The sequence below is a fragment of the Triticum aestivum genome, chromosome 3A (genome assembly GCF_018294505.1).
Source record: "Triticum aestivum cultivar Chinese Spring chromosome 3A, IWGSC CS RefSeq v2.1, whole genome shotgun sequence".
Lineage (NCBI taxonomy): Eukaryota > Viridiplantae > Streptophyta > Magnoliopsida > Poales > Poaceae > Triticum > Triticum aestivum.
The window spans coordinates 452830285-452845327 of record NC_057800.1 but is presented as its reverse complement, the minus strand read 5'-3'; positions in this window follow the sequence as shown (position 1 = coordinate 452845327).

The following is a 15043-nucleotide window of genomic DNA, read 5'->3' as shown; positions in this document are numbered from 1 at the left end:
AAGCAAACAAAAGAAACCACAAGAATACCAAGACTGGGATGACATGTAGAGAGTGAGTACAAGGTACCACATTGGATTCAACATGTCCCCAAGAATAAAGATATGCAATGAATTTGACTAATTTCTTTCCCTTAGGTGTCTTGCTCCCCCAGAATCTTACATGGGATATTGGGAGAAGATAGGGAACAGAAAATCAGAGCTGAAAGATACAAATGGATAGAACTTAATGCAAATACATGTCTTTCCCCCAAAAAATACATGTGACATCTCTCCTCTTGAACATCAAGCATCAAGCATCTGGGACATCTGGGATCCTTGAGTATTCTCTCCCCCTGGAAGTCTCTCTCTCCCCCTTAATACTTTCTCTCTTGTAGGTTTGGTCCTTGAGACTTTTTCTCTCCCTTGATGTGATCTCTCTCTCCTACAAGCTTTGATGTGATCTCTTTTTTTGAAAAAGAGAAAGAAAATAAACATGCATGAGACAAATGCAAGAACACAGAAAAGAACACAAGAGAACTTCATCTAGAGTTGGGCGGTGACATAGTCACCTATGTTAGAGTATATTGAGTTAGGAGTCAAGTGAGAACACTTGATCATAGGTCATACTCATTGTTTAAGCTCAAAATGGGGTTACCATTTTTCGTTTAAGCATCTTGATGTATTCACATCTTGTTGAGTTGCTTTGACTCATGTCTTGGAGTAAAGCTTCTCTAAGATGGAATAACATACCTTGGGTGGTGGTGTGGTTCTTGCTCATGTAGTTGAACTTGTGTGGGTGCTCAAGGTTGATGTAGCTCATCAAGAGTTGGGAACACCACTTGGAGTTTGAGTTCATCTACCTACATGGGTTAGTTCTTGCAAGGAAGATCACTTGTGTATCCAAAAATGACAATCATGAAGCTCAACATAGAATTTGTCAAAGGATATGTTTGAATGGTTTTGTGCTTCCTTGTCTTCAACCACCATTGTGTAGAGTCTTGGTGATGTAGAGATTGCTCAAGATGTGAGTGAGTCGCAATCTCATGGAATTAGATTCAACCAAGCACCTACATGGGTTAGACAACATGCAAGGTGCAAATATATCCAAGACATAATATAGTTATCATAAGAGATATATCATGGATTAGTCATAAGCTCATGTCTTGCATGTATCCAATGGAGTTTCTACTCCAAGTTCGAAGCATCAATGATGTTCAATTCTCCTCTCAACCTGCAAAACACTTTCTCATCAAGAGGTTTAGTAAATATATCCGCTAATTGCTTATCGGTGCGAACATGCTTAAGATCAATGTCACCCTTAGCAACATGATCTCGAATGAAATGATGACGAACTTCAATATGCTTAGTTCAAGAATGTTGTACAGGATTATGACCAATTTTGATAGCACTTTCATTGTCACAAAGTAGTGGAACATGTTTCACATAGATCCCATAATCTTTAAGAGCTTGGGTCATCCAAAGTAATTGAGCACAACATGAACCAGCGGCAATGTATTCCGCTTCGGCGGTGGATAAGGATACCGAGTTTTGTTTCTTGGAAGACCAAGAAACAAGAGATCTACCAAGAAATTGACAAGTACCCGAAGTGGACTTTCTATCAACCTTGTCTCCGGCATAATCCGAGTCGGAATAGCCAACGAGATCAAAAGAAGATCTCTTAGGATACCAAATGCCAAAGTTTGGTGTATGGATTAAGTATCTCACTATCCTTTTCACAGCCTTAAGATGACATTCTTTAGGAGCAGCTTGATATCGTGCACACATGCACACACTTAGCATAATATCGGGACGTGAAGCACATAGGTATAACAATGAACCAATCATAGAGCGATAAACCTTTTGATCAACCGGTTCACCATCTTTGGTCAAATCATTATGTCCACTAGTAGGCATGGGTGTAGACATACCTTTGCATTCTTGCATATTGAACTTCTTGAATAAGTCATTGGTGTACTTTATTTGAGAGACAAATGTACCTTCCTTAGTTTGCTTGATTTGCAAACCGAGAAAGAATTTGAGTTCACTCATCATAGACATCTCAAACTTCTCTGACATTAGCTTTCCAAACTTTTCACTAAAGAGAGGGTTAGTTGAACCAAATATGATATCATCGACATAAATTTGGCATACAAATAGTTCTCCATTAACCCTTTTAGTAAAAAGAGTAGAATCAATTTTACCAATTTCAAAACCACTTGTAATAAGGAACTTGGTCAAGCATTTATACCATGCTCTAGGAGCTTGTTTAAGACCATAAAGAGCTTTGTGAAGTTTGTAAACATGATTTGGTTTCTTAGGATTGATAAAGCCGGGAGGTTGTTTGACATAAACTTCCTCCTCTATTTCACCATTTAGAAAAGCACTTCTAATGTCCATTTGGTACAAGGTGATATTATGGTGATTAGCATAGGAAAGTAAGATGCGAATGGACTCAAGTCTAGCAATGGGAGCATATGTCTCACCATAGCCCATACCTTCGACTTGTGTGTACCCTTGGGCGACGAGACGTGCTTTGTTGCGAACCACTTGTCCATCTTCATCTTTCTTGTTGCGAAACACCCATTTGGTACCAATGATGTTGTGGTTGTTGTCGGGCTTCTCAACCAATGTCCAAACTTGGTTTCTCTCAAAATTGTGTAGCTCTTCATGCATAGAGTTTATCCAATCCGGATCTTCCAATGCTTCTTCAACCTTCATAGGTTCAATGCTAGAGATGAATGAATAGTTTTCACAAAAGTTAGCTAAACGAGTTTTTGAGCGAGTGATTCTCCCGGTTTGTATATCATTGAGGATTTGCTCGACGGGATGATCTTTGGCAATTCTTGCTCAAACTCATGAGAGCTTTTGCTTGGGTCTTCGTTGAACATCTTCTTCATCTTGTTCTTCTTCTTGGCCTTCTTCATTGTTGACGTCGTCGTTCTCTTGTCGTGGTGGAGAAAGAGGTTGTTGATGTTCGTCTTGATGCATTTCCTTGTCTTCTTCATCTTGGTGTGTCCCACTTGTGGATGCTTCCGTGTCGATTCTTGGTTCACCTTGTCGTGAAGTAGAAGCTTCCACTTGGACAGATGAAGTACTCTCCTTCACCTCCGTTGGACGAATTTTGCCAATGGACAAGTCTTGGATTGCTTCTGAAGGGTCTTTGTCTCCTACATCAATTGGCAATTGCTCTACTTGCGAGCCATTAGATTCATCAAACTTCACATCTACCGTCTCTTCAACCTTTCGGGTGAAATTGTTGTAGACACGGTAAGTGTGAGAGTTTGAGCCATAACCAAGTAGAAAACCTTCATGAGATTTAGGAGCAAACTTTGAACGATGATGCTTATCAAGAATGTAGCACTTTGAGCCGAATACTCGAAAGTATCCAACTTGGGGTTTGTCACCGGTGAGAAGCTCGTATGCCGTCTTGCCGAGTAGCTTGTGAAGATATAAGCGATTTGTTGCATGACAAGCTGTCTCAACCGCTTCTGCCCAAAAGTGCTTCGGTGTCTTGTATTCGTCAAGCATCGTTCTTGCCATTTCAATGATCGTCTGGTTCTTCCTCTCAACAACTCCATTTTGTTGAGGTGTGTACGTAGCCGAGAACTCGTGTGAAATCCCTTCTTCGTCAAGAAAGGTGTCCACATTTGTGTTCTTGAACTCCGTTCCATTGTCACTCTGAACCTTCTTGATCTTCACGTCAAACTGATTTTGGGCCATCCTAGCGAAGTTTCTGAAGATCTTCTGGACCTGCGACTTGTCATTAAGAAAGAACACCCACGTAAATCTTGAAAAATCATCAACTATAACTAGACCAAAAGAATTCCCACCGAGACTCTTGTAGGCATTGGGACCAAAAAGATCCATATGAAGTAGCTCGAGTGGCCTTCTTATGGTCAGGATGTTCTTCACGGGATGCCTTCCTCCAACCTATTTACCTGCTTGACAAGCACTGCAAAGTCTATCCTTATCAAATATGACATCGTTAACTCCAAGGATATGATTTCCTTTAATAAGCTTGTAAAGGTTTGTCATGCCAACGTGACCTAGTCGTCTATGCCACAACCAACCTTTTGAGGATTTAGCAACAAAGCAAGTTTTAGGTTGTGCCTTTTTAGAGAAATCGACAATGTAAAGATCACCTCTATGCATACCCGTAAATACCATTTTATGATTGTCTCGACGAAATACTTGGCAATCTACCTCAGTAAATAGGACATTCAAACCGAAATCAGCAAGTCTAGATACTGTAAGTAAGTTGTAGCCAAGAGATTCAACGAGCATGACATTTTGAATGGAACTATCATGTGAGATGGCCACCTTACCAAGGCCAACCACTTTACCCTTTGAATTATCACCAAAGGTGACATATTTTCGAGGGCCGTCATTTTCAGCAAGCTCACGAAACATCTCTTCATCTCCGGTCATATGATCAGTACATCCACTATCAAGAACCCATTCCTTTCCTCCTGATTCATATCCCCGAAGATTTGCCATAAGACCAAAATGTCTCATTGCATCATCAAGATCGAAGTCACTATCATCATCATCATCATAGTATCCATGTTCATCATGATCTTGTGACTCATCATTTCCTAGAGAGGGTAATTCATTAGATAAATGATCATCAAAGTGGTCACTTTTATGAATTCTTATAGCTTCGAATATGATATAACTAATGATTCCAACATCTCCTTTAGCATGCTTAAGATTGGTAAGTTCAAATAGACAATTACCAAAACTAGGATCACTAGAGTTCATCTTACTCAACGCAATAGATTTATGGAGAATTTCATCCAAAGTTTTCAAGGAATGATCGGGAAATCGTTCCTCAAGAAATTTCCATATAGTATAGGCACAATTAAGAGTAGGCAAACTAGCAATCAAATTTTTGGGCAATCCTCTAATGATGAGCTCAATAGTTCTAAGATTGCGAATCATGTCAATATCTTCATCTAGGGTAGGATGCAAAGGATCAATATGAGGTGCACAAGGGCTAGCAATATACTTGTTCAAATGATATTGATTGAAAATTACAAGCATCTCATTTTTCCACTCATGAAAATACTCTCCATCAAGAATAGGCACTCTATGTCTAAGACTCCCTAAGGTAGACACATCCATCTTCCTCCAATGGTGATTAAACCAAGGCAATGGAGACCAAAGCTCTGATACCACTTGTAGGATCTAGAAGTAGATGTGTCTAGAAGGGGGTGATTAGACACTTAGTGCTAAAGTTGCAATTTTTAGGCCTTTTTGGTTTGAGTGGAGTTTTAGGCACAATTTCAACATACACAATACATATCAAGCAAGCATGCAAAGAGTATATGAGCAGCGGAATGTAAAGCATGCAACTTGCAAGAATGTAAGGGGAAGGGTTTGGAGAATTCAAACGCAATTGGAGACACGGATGTTTTTCCCGTGGTTCGGATAGGTGGTGCTATCCTACATCCACGTTTATGGAGACTTCAACCCACGAAGGGTAACGGTTGCGCGAGTCCACGGAGGGCTCCACCCACGAAGGGTAATGGTTGCGCGAGTCCACGGAGGGCTCCACCCACGAAGGGTCCATGAAGAAGCAACCTTGTCTATCCCACCATGGCCATCGCCCATGAAGGACTTGCCTCACTAGCGGTAGATCTTCACAAAGTAGGCGATCTCCTTGCCCTTACAAACTCCTTGGTTCAACTCCACAATCTTGTCGGAGGCTCCCAAGTGACACCTAGCCAATCTAGGAGACACCACTCTCCAAGAAGTAACAAATGGTGTGTTGATGATGAACTCCTTGCTCTTGTGCTTCAAATGATAGTCTCCCCAACACTCAACTCTCTCTCATAGGATTTGGATTTTGTGGAAAGAAGATTTGAGTGGAAAGCAACTTGGGGAAGGCTAGAGATCAAGATTCATATGGTAGGAATGGAATATCTTGGTCTCAACACATGAGTAGGTGGTTCTCTCTCAGAACATATGAGTTGGAATTGTGTATGTGTTCTGATGGCTCTCTCCACGAATGAAGAGGAGGTGGAGGAGTATATATAGCCTCCACACAAAATCCAACCGTTACACACAGTTTTCCAATCTCGGTGGGACCGAATCAACAAACTCGGTCGGACCGAAAAGGTAAACCTAGTGACCGTTAGAGATTTTCGGTGGGACTGACATGCAACTCGGTAGGACCGATATGGTTAGGGTTTGGGCATAACGTAATCTCGGTGAGACCGATTACACAAACTCGGTGAGACCGAGTTTGGTAATAAGCTAACCAGAGAGTTGGTGAGGTAAACTTAGTGGGACCGGTTTGCTCTTTCGGTGAGACCGAAAAGTTACAAAAAGGAAACAAAGAGTTTACACTGCAATCTCGGTGGGACCAATTTGCTCTTTCGGTGAGACCGAAAAGTTACAAAAGGGAAACAAAGAGTTTGCAATCCCATCTCGGTGAGACCGAGATCCCTATCGGTAGAACCGAATTGCTAGGTTTTGGCAGTGGCTTATGACAAGTGAAACTCGGTGGCGCCGGATAGAAAGAATCGGTATGACCGAGTTTGGCTTAGGGTTTAGGTCATATGTGGATATGGGAAAGTAGTTGAGGGTTTTGGAGCATATCACTAAGCACATGAAGCAAGAGGCTCATTAAGCAACACCTCATCCCTCCTTGATAGTATTGGCTTTTCCTATGGACTCAATGTGATCTTGGATCACTAAAATGTAAAATGAAGAGTCTTGAGCTTGAAGATTTAGCCAATCCTTTGTCCTTAGCATCTTGAAGGAGTTCCCACAACCTTTAGTCCATGCCACTCCATTGTTGAACTTATCTGAAACATGCTAGATAGAAATGTTAGTCCAACAAGAGATATGTTGTCATCAATTATCAAAACCACCTAGGGAGCACTTGTGCTTTCACTCACATTCGCCTGCCGTACAACGCCATCCTTGGGTACCCAGCACTGGCCAAGTTCATGGCCGTAACTCACCATGGCTACAACATCCTCAAGATGCCAGGAAGTGGCGGAGTCATCACAGTACCCTGTGAAGAGAAGGACGCGGTGTGTTCCCTGGAACGAGCCTTTCAGGCCGCATCACTGGAAGACCCGGATCATGGGAGCAGGAGGCTTCCCGAGACCGCCCCCAAGAAGAAGAAGACATCGTCTGGCTCGGCCCCTCAGGAGGCAGGCTCCTCAGGGCCCGCGCCTGCCCAGGGGGAACCTCCTTCCATCGCATAGGAAAGCGCGCCTGGCGCCCTCCTCAGGCAAGGTTCGAGGGCTCTCCCCTGGAGGGCCACCGACCTGGCTAAGGTCACGAGGGAGGCGCTTGGGCACCACATGGAGGCGTGTTTCGAAGCATGTTGCCATCAAGAAGGAGTAAGGCAAGGAGAGCCAGACCCTCAGGAGTTCGTCAGCAAGGCCATTCAGGAGCTACAGGAGTCAAGAATCATGAAAGGCGGTCGCCGCCTACCAGCTATGGCTCCCCATCCAGGCGAGGATGGTGGGCTGCGCGTCTGCATCGACATACCAGGGCTCAATCAAGTCGCCTCTCTGGAGCGCCACTGGTCCTCGCGAGTGGGGCGCTGCGAAGGTCCACCCCACAGCTACGTTCGCATGCCTTACGGCTTGCCGAACGCGGCTGCCACGTACCAGCGCCTCATGAGGGGTATCATGGAGGCTCAAGAGGCCAGGCGTTCCGCATCCCTGGCGGAGATGGAGGTGGTCCGCGAGGAGCCACCAGCGCCTCTGGAGCCTCCCGAGGCCCCTGGGCCTGGGGGCTTGTGAGGATCGGCTTCCGCAGCCCACCGAGTCTGCTACACCAACACTCCTTCGTCCTCAACATCATCAGGTGACATCTTTCAAGTTTCATTTCCAGCTGGGAGTGCCCCCCAGGGCTGCATTATTCCCAGGACGCGTGGGTCCGTCCCTTCGGCATGTATCCCTTTTATTTCATGTTGTTAGCTTACCTTGTTGGGGCGCTCCTCAGGCTGCATCATCCCCCAAGTCGCTCGGGCCAGACCCAGCGGCATGTATCCTTTTTGTGTTTATTCCCGGCTATGCGTTTGACCCACCATGCTTGATTATTTGATGCCTGTCCACGGCACCTCTTCTTCTCCATGCCGACCACTTGCACGTTAAAGGGGGGTACCTGAGCATCGCGACTCAGGGCTCTTACTGCCTCTCCAGCCCTCACCCTCTGGCCTTGTCCACGGCATCGCGACCTGGCATACCAGCGACGGCTGAGACCAGCTCGAGGGCCGGGACCCGAGGACGTAGAGTGCCGGCATCTAACCAAATTTGCAGGGACACATCACAAGATAAGGCCCAGTGCCAAGCGCAACCCGCCTAGAGGTAGGGCCCCGTGAGTCCCACGTTGGCTCACGGGTGCCCAGATACACCTCGCCAGGCCCTACCGTGCCAGCCACGTGTCAGGGCGGGGCTGTACAAGCCCCAGGGGCTCCTCCCGGAGGGGAGCCCCCTCCCACGTACCAGTGGAAGCACCATGCTCCGCGCTCGCTAACGACACTGCCGAGGAGCGGCTATGCCCGTACACATACGGAAGCGCTATGCTCAGCGCTGGTGATAAACAACTGAGGGCAGCCCCCGGGCCGCATCAACCTTAGGGAGCCCAGAGCTCGGTGTCTAGCCTCATCGTAACGCCTCCCCTCGGGTGTGCCGCGTGAGGGGGCTGGGCACGGGGGCTGCGCCTGGGTCACGCCCAGACGCACGCCACCCAGCCAGGCCCCCCGGGCCTGGTTCGTCGCGCGTCTCTCCCCGAGTGGAGCCAAGGTACGAAGGCCGTTTGAGCATTAAGGGGGACTCCTGAGCATCGCGACTCAGGAGCCTAACTAGTCACATAGCCCCTCACTCCTTAGTTCAGAAAGGCTAACGGCGGTTGAGGTATGCGCGTGGCCGGGCTCTCCAGACGTAGAACGGTAGATCCACCCACATCACACCTCCCTACTTGCTGTTCGCACGCCAAGGGGGACTCCTGACCATCATGACTCAGGAGCCTAACTTGTCACGTAGCACCTCACTCCTTGGTCCCATCCTGGTTTCCGGTCGGGGCTAACGGCGGCTGAGGTATGCGCGGGGCCGGGCTCTGCCGGCGTAGAACATAAGCAAGTAGGAAGGAAAAGCGTAAATTTCAAGGAATTCAAAAGCAAATATTACAGTCCACACTATTATCTCAATGCCAAACGCAAGTTTAAACGCCTCCCCGAGGCATGATACATGTGCAGGAATTAAAGGCAGGACAGGAGCCACAACGGAGTCACTTGTCGGTGGTGGAGCAGCGCGGAGTGGGTTCGCCTCATGGAGCAGCGGGGTCGGCAGCGCCTTGCTTCGGCTTGATGCTGAAGGCCCGGAACTTCCCCAGCAGAGCCTCCGCGCGACCCTTCATGGCCTTGGCAGCGGCAGCGGCACGCTCACCGCTTACTGGCTCCAGCAGGCTATCGAGGTCGACGCCGGGATCGCGAAGGTAGATGTGGGTGAGGACCCGCGTAAGCGCTGCAGAAGACAGGACACGCGCCTCGGCCTCGGCTGTGGGGCCAAGGCCAAGGGCGACATCTTCAAGAGCGCGAACCAGGAAGGGAAGCAGCTTGGCGGGGCCGTCCTTGGCGCCAGCCAGCGGGCTCTCCAGGACGCTATCGTAAAGCGTCCTCGGCGAGGAGCGAGGCTTCGCCTCCATCTCCACGAAGGCCACGCGGTCCTCGGCAAGAACCTGGGCCTTGTAGTCCAGCTCGACCTTCCTCGCCCCCAACTCCTGCTCCAGCACGCCTAGGCAGTCACGACGCCTCCTGAGCTTCACCTCCCTCTCCTTGACGGCCGCCTCGCGAGCCTTCACGCCTTCTTCCTGCTCTTGGCGAAGGCGGGCCTCTTTCGCGAGCTGGTCTCGCAGGCCTTGCAGCTCGTCCTCCAGCGCCTTGCAGCGACCACGGACGTCGACCACCTTCCCCAGGGCTGCGTCGCGAGCAGCCTTCGCCTCCAGGACGGCCTGCCTCTCCTCATCGCAAGCCGTCGAGGCCTGGACCAGCGCCGCCCGAATCGAAGTGTCAGAGCGAATCCATCCTGAAGCCAGCTCCAAGCGCCCGGCCACCAAGCGAGGGTCGGCACCAAGAAGATCCTGCCGCAGCCGGTCCAGCTCAGCAGCAGCACGATCTAGAACGACAGGAGGAGTCAGAGAGATAGTAGGCGGTGGAGTAGGAGGAGAAGGCGGCAGCGCGACCATAGCATGCTGAGGCGGAGCCTACTGCGCCCCAACGGCTGTAGAGGCGGCAGCGGGCAAAGGCACCTCGGGAGTCACTTGGGCCATGGGGGCTGAGCTCGCCCCAGCCGGCTCAGCCAAGCCTCGCGAGGACGACCGGGCAGGAGAAGCCCGTGCGTCGCGGTCACCTTCCTTCGCGGGCAGAGGCGCTGCCACGGATGGAACCTCAGGAGCTCCCTTCGGCTTCTTTGCTGCGGGCGCCAGCCTGTCCAAGAGATGTGGACGTCAAGCCTCAGCAGCAGAACAAGAAAGAAAGACAAGAATCAAGCACTTACGGGTTGTCGCCAATGAGCTTAGGCAGCCTCCGGCCAAATTTGAAGCCTGAAAGCCGGCTGGAAGGGTCAACCTTGGGAAGCTCGGGAGCAGAAGGCGCATCTGCGGTCTGCCTCGGGGCCGGGGCAGACCCGCGGGAGATCAGCCTGGTCCTGTCCTTCTTCGTGATCGGGGGCAAGCTCCCGCCGCCCTGCTCGTCATCATCCTCGTCGTCATCGCTCGGAGAGAGGCGGAGAGCGCGGGACCTGCACCGGGGGAGGGGAGCCCTCGACTCTCCATCAGTCGCCTCGGAGTCAAGCCCTTTTTCCCGCTCCCCTCCTTCCTCCTATTCGCTGGAGTCGTCGGAGGACACGTCCACCGATTCCCCGGGAGTTTCCATGGGCACGGGCCCGTCCCCGTTGAAGATGGGCATGGACTCCACTACCTGCTCCTAGTCGTCGCGGAGGAACAAGGGCGTAGGAGCGCCCTCCAACCTCGCCACATCGCCCCCGACCAGAGATTGGAGGACCGCAGCCAGATCTTCGTCGGCCAAGGCCGCGGGGCTCGGATGGGGCCTCCACATCGGAAGTGAGTACTGCCGAAGCAGAGCCAGCTGGTGCTCCAGGAATTCCCTCAGCAGCGACGCGCTGGTCAGCTTCGCCGCCGCCATGTTGGCCGGCCTCAGATCCGCGTCCATCTTCTCCAACACCAGCTTCGCGCGGGGGTCCGCAAGCTCCGCTCGACCCCAATCGCTGGAGCTCGTGGGCTGCTCCGTGGGCAAGATCAGCCGAGGGTGGATGCACCCAGCATCTGCCAAGACCCACTTGCTCCTGAAGCCCTCAATCCTTTTCCCGGGGTTCGAAATGGCAATGGTGCCATCGTACGCGATGAAGCTCACGCACGCGGAAGCAGGACCGCGAGAGGTCCGTAGGTAGAAGTAGTGGCGCAGCAAGGCCACTGAGGGCCGCACCCCTACGTGAGCCTCACAGTAATAGGTGAAGATTGCAAGGAGAAGGACGGAGTTGGGGTGGAGATGCAGAGCATGTAGCTTATAATGGCGGAGGACAGAGAAGAAGAACTCGGAGAAGGGAGGCACCAGGCCAGCAGCAATGGCGCTTACAAAGAACGGATAGAAGGTGCTCCCTTGGCCCTCAGGGGTGGCGGAGCTGACCTTGAACACCTTCCCCCCGTCGATGCCCTGCGCCGCCACCATCCGGCGCAACCGGGCGAGGCTCGCCTCTGACACGTTCGGCGAGTCCAGGGTGGACGAGTACCAAGCTCCGGCCGGGGACTGACGAGGCGCCATGGCTTCCTAGGTCACGCGGTCGGAGTAGATCTGGAAATTTTGGAGGAAGGAAGGAGAGGCGCAAGAAAGGGGATCTGAGCAGCAACCGGAGAAAGCAAAAAAAGCAAAGCCTAGGCAAATGCCGCTCCCTTATCAACTCGCGCGGTTGCTGAGGCACCCACGTCAGTCAACCGCCACGCGGCGCCCAAGGCCACAGGCTGTTAGGGCCCGCGGCGCTTCGCTCTTGCCCTTTCTCCTCCCTGCACGGCCAAGTCCGGGCGCGCCTTGGGCCCGGGGGCTACTGTCGGCGTTCTGGGAATGCGGGTCCCCAGACTTGCCTGCCTGCGGCCTACGGCGTGGCTCAAAAAGGGGCCCAACACGGCCCATCTTCATCAACACAGACCCAAGACCCTCGCGAGGGGCCAAGCCTCGCGGGGCGGTCGACACGGAGCTTCCTCAGGCACGGCCTCATCAGGTTGGCTCGCGAGGAGGCAGAGAGATCAAGGCGGGGTACTTCATGAGGTGCCCGTGACGCAAGCCATGACGACCAAAGGCGCCAGGCGGGCGCCAGGCGCGCAGTGTCCTCCTTTCCTCTTTGGTGCAAAGGGAGCAAGCGCACGCGAGAGCATCAAGCAAAGGCACCCGTTTCGGTGCAACAAGACCAAGACCAGTCCAACGGCAGGGAGGAAGTCATTGTGGAGCCCAAGCCAGCATCACCACCAGAGCCTTTGGCAGGCGAGGACCAACTTTAGTCAGGATAAGTGTACCAGATGTTCCCCTTCAAAATGGCCAATTGTTGGCGCCCTTCCCGCTCAATATTTGGGAAGAGGCCCAGGGCCATTCCCTATAAATAGGACTAGCCACCCCCAGGGTAGGGGGATGGAAATTGGAATCAAGAAAGGAGGATCGGAATCAAGAAAGGAGGATGGCAATCAAGAAGGGAGAATCTAGAAGCCAAGAGAGAAACTAGCTACGATCAGAATCAAGAAGAGAGAATCGAGAAGAGAGAGAGAGAAGGGTGACTGAACTCCTCCTAGCAGTTCATCCCCTCAGCCAAGAACCGACCCTCGTGAGGCTGTTCTTCCTTGTATTGCTCATCATCATCAGCCCAAGAGGCAATCCACCACACCACACACTTGAGTAGGGTATTACACCACAACGGTGGCCCGAACCAGTATAAACCCTATGTCTCTTGTGATGTTCTTTCCATAGCTTAGATCTTAGCGAGGCGGAGGGGTGCAGGTAGGTAGAAGGCGAAATCTCCATGCGCACCCCAGTGTTCGAACCTCAAGGGTCTGCCGGAACCCGAAATCCGACATTTGGCGCGCCAGGTAGGGGTGCGCCGGAATTCGTCTTCCACCACCCCGTTCTCCTCCGACCATCGCGTCCATGTCTGACGCTCGTCGGGCCCGCGCCGAGCGCCGGGCCGCTCTCGCTTCCCGCGTCGCCCAGACGGCTCCTGTCGGCGGGCGTCCTCGCCGTTCCCCGCCACCTGCCGTCAACACCGCCACCGGCCCGGTGGGGGACGAGCAGCAAGCGTCGTCTCAGCATCCGTCCGTGCGGCAAGACGGCCGCACCGCTACTCCCTCGCTCACCCCAGCTGGTTCTTCGTCCCGCGCGCTCCGCGCACCCATGGAGGCTCGAGCTGCGCTCATCACGGCAAACGAGCTCCAGCGCTACCATCCCGTCGACGACGTCTACGAAGAATGGCTCGACCGCATCGCCAAGCTCGTTCGCGCTGCAGGGGGCTCTCCTGCGCCGTCCGTTCCGCTGCACCGCACCCCGCCCCGCGCGGGCGACGAAGCTCCGAGGGCGCCCCAGCCGCCTCCTCCTCAAGAAGGCGCCATGGCTCCAAGGCGCGTGGCCCCTGGGCGGAACCCGCTCTGTCAGGTGCCAGCGCGGCAAGAGCAGAGCTGCCAAGAAATCCCTCGCCTGCGAGAAGCTGCCCGGGCGCTCCCTGCTCCAGCACGTCGCGACCATGCTCCTGCTCCCGCACGTCAAGACCACGTGCTGCTCCCAGCTGCAGCGCGTGAGGACATGCAAGACCAAGCTCTCCGTCACCCAAGGCCTCCCGTGGCTACAGCAGGCTGTCGTGCCTTCACCACCGAGCTATGCAGCGTCGCGTGGCCCGGCAAGTTCAAGCCAGACCTGCCTCCTTGTTACGACGGCACGGCCGACCCTGCGGAGCTCCTCCAGCTCTATGAGCTGGGCATCGAAGCTGCCAACGGAGACGAGAAGGTCATGGCGAACTGGTTTCCCATGGCGCTCAAGGACGGGGCCCGCACCTGGCTCCTGAACCTGGCTCCAGGCACGATCTCCTCCTGGGACGAGATGCGCACCCGCTTCATCGCCAACTTCCAAGGTACTCGCGACCGGCCACCCGCCGTGAGCGACATGCGCCGCATCAAGCAACAACCCAGAGAGACTCTGCAGAAGTACATCCAGCGCTTCAACAACGCACGCCTCAAGATTCCCAAGGTGACCGAGGAGGCCACCATCTCAGCCTTCTCCGACGGCGTGCGCGATGTCTAGATGAAGGAGGAGCTGGCGATGCATGAAGACCTGTGCACTTCCTTGGAGTTGTTCAACTTGGCAACCAAGTGCGCCAGGGTTGAGGAAGTGCGTCTCTCCCTCCTCGAGCTGCCTGCCGCAGACCCAGAAGAGAAGAAGCCCAAGGGCAAGGATGTGAAGCGCAAGGGGATGCTGTGCTCATGGCAGAACCAGACACCAAGCGGGGCAGAGATCAGCCCGAATCTTCCAAGGGCAGTCGGTACTGTGTGTACCACGACCTCCACACCCACAACACCAACGAATGTCAAGAGCTCCGAGCCGTGCGAGAAGGAAGGATCGGCCGTCGCCCCGACCGCGGTGACCGGGGCTACGGTCGAGGAGGAGGAAGGAACGCAGGATGCTGGGAAGACCGCTGCCCGCGCCAAGGGTGGTGCGATCGAACTCGTGAGGATCGCTGGCAAGACCCGCCTCGTGAGGGAGACTGGAGGGATCAGCCTTGTGAGGATCGCCCACAAGGCAACGCAGGCCTCCCTCCGCTGCCGCCGCAGCCAAGGAGAAACGAGGACCGCCATCAGGACGAGGGGGCTGGGGGCTTCCAGGAGCCGCGCACGATCGCCTGCATCCTGGGCGGGGCTCAAGCCCCAGCCTCTCAACGCATCTTCAAGTAGTTCGCCCGCGAAGTGAGTGCAGTCCTCCCCAAGCTCGAAGCCACGCGCCCTCTCAGGTGGTCGGCGTGCGCCATCACGTTCAGCTCAGCAGATTAGCTCA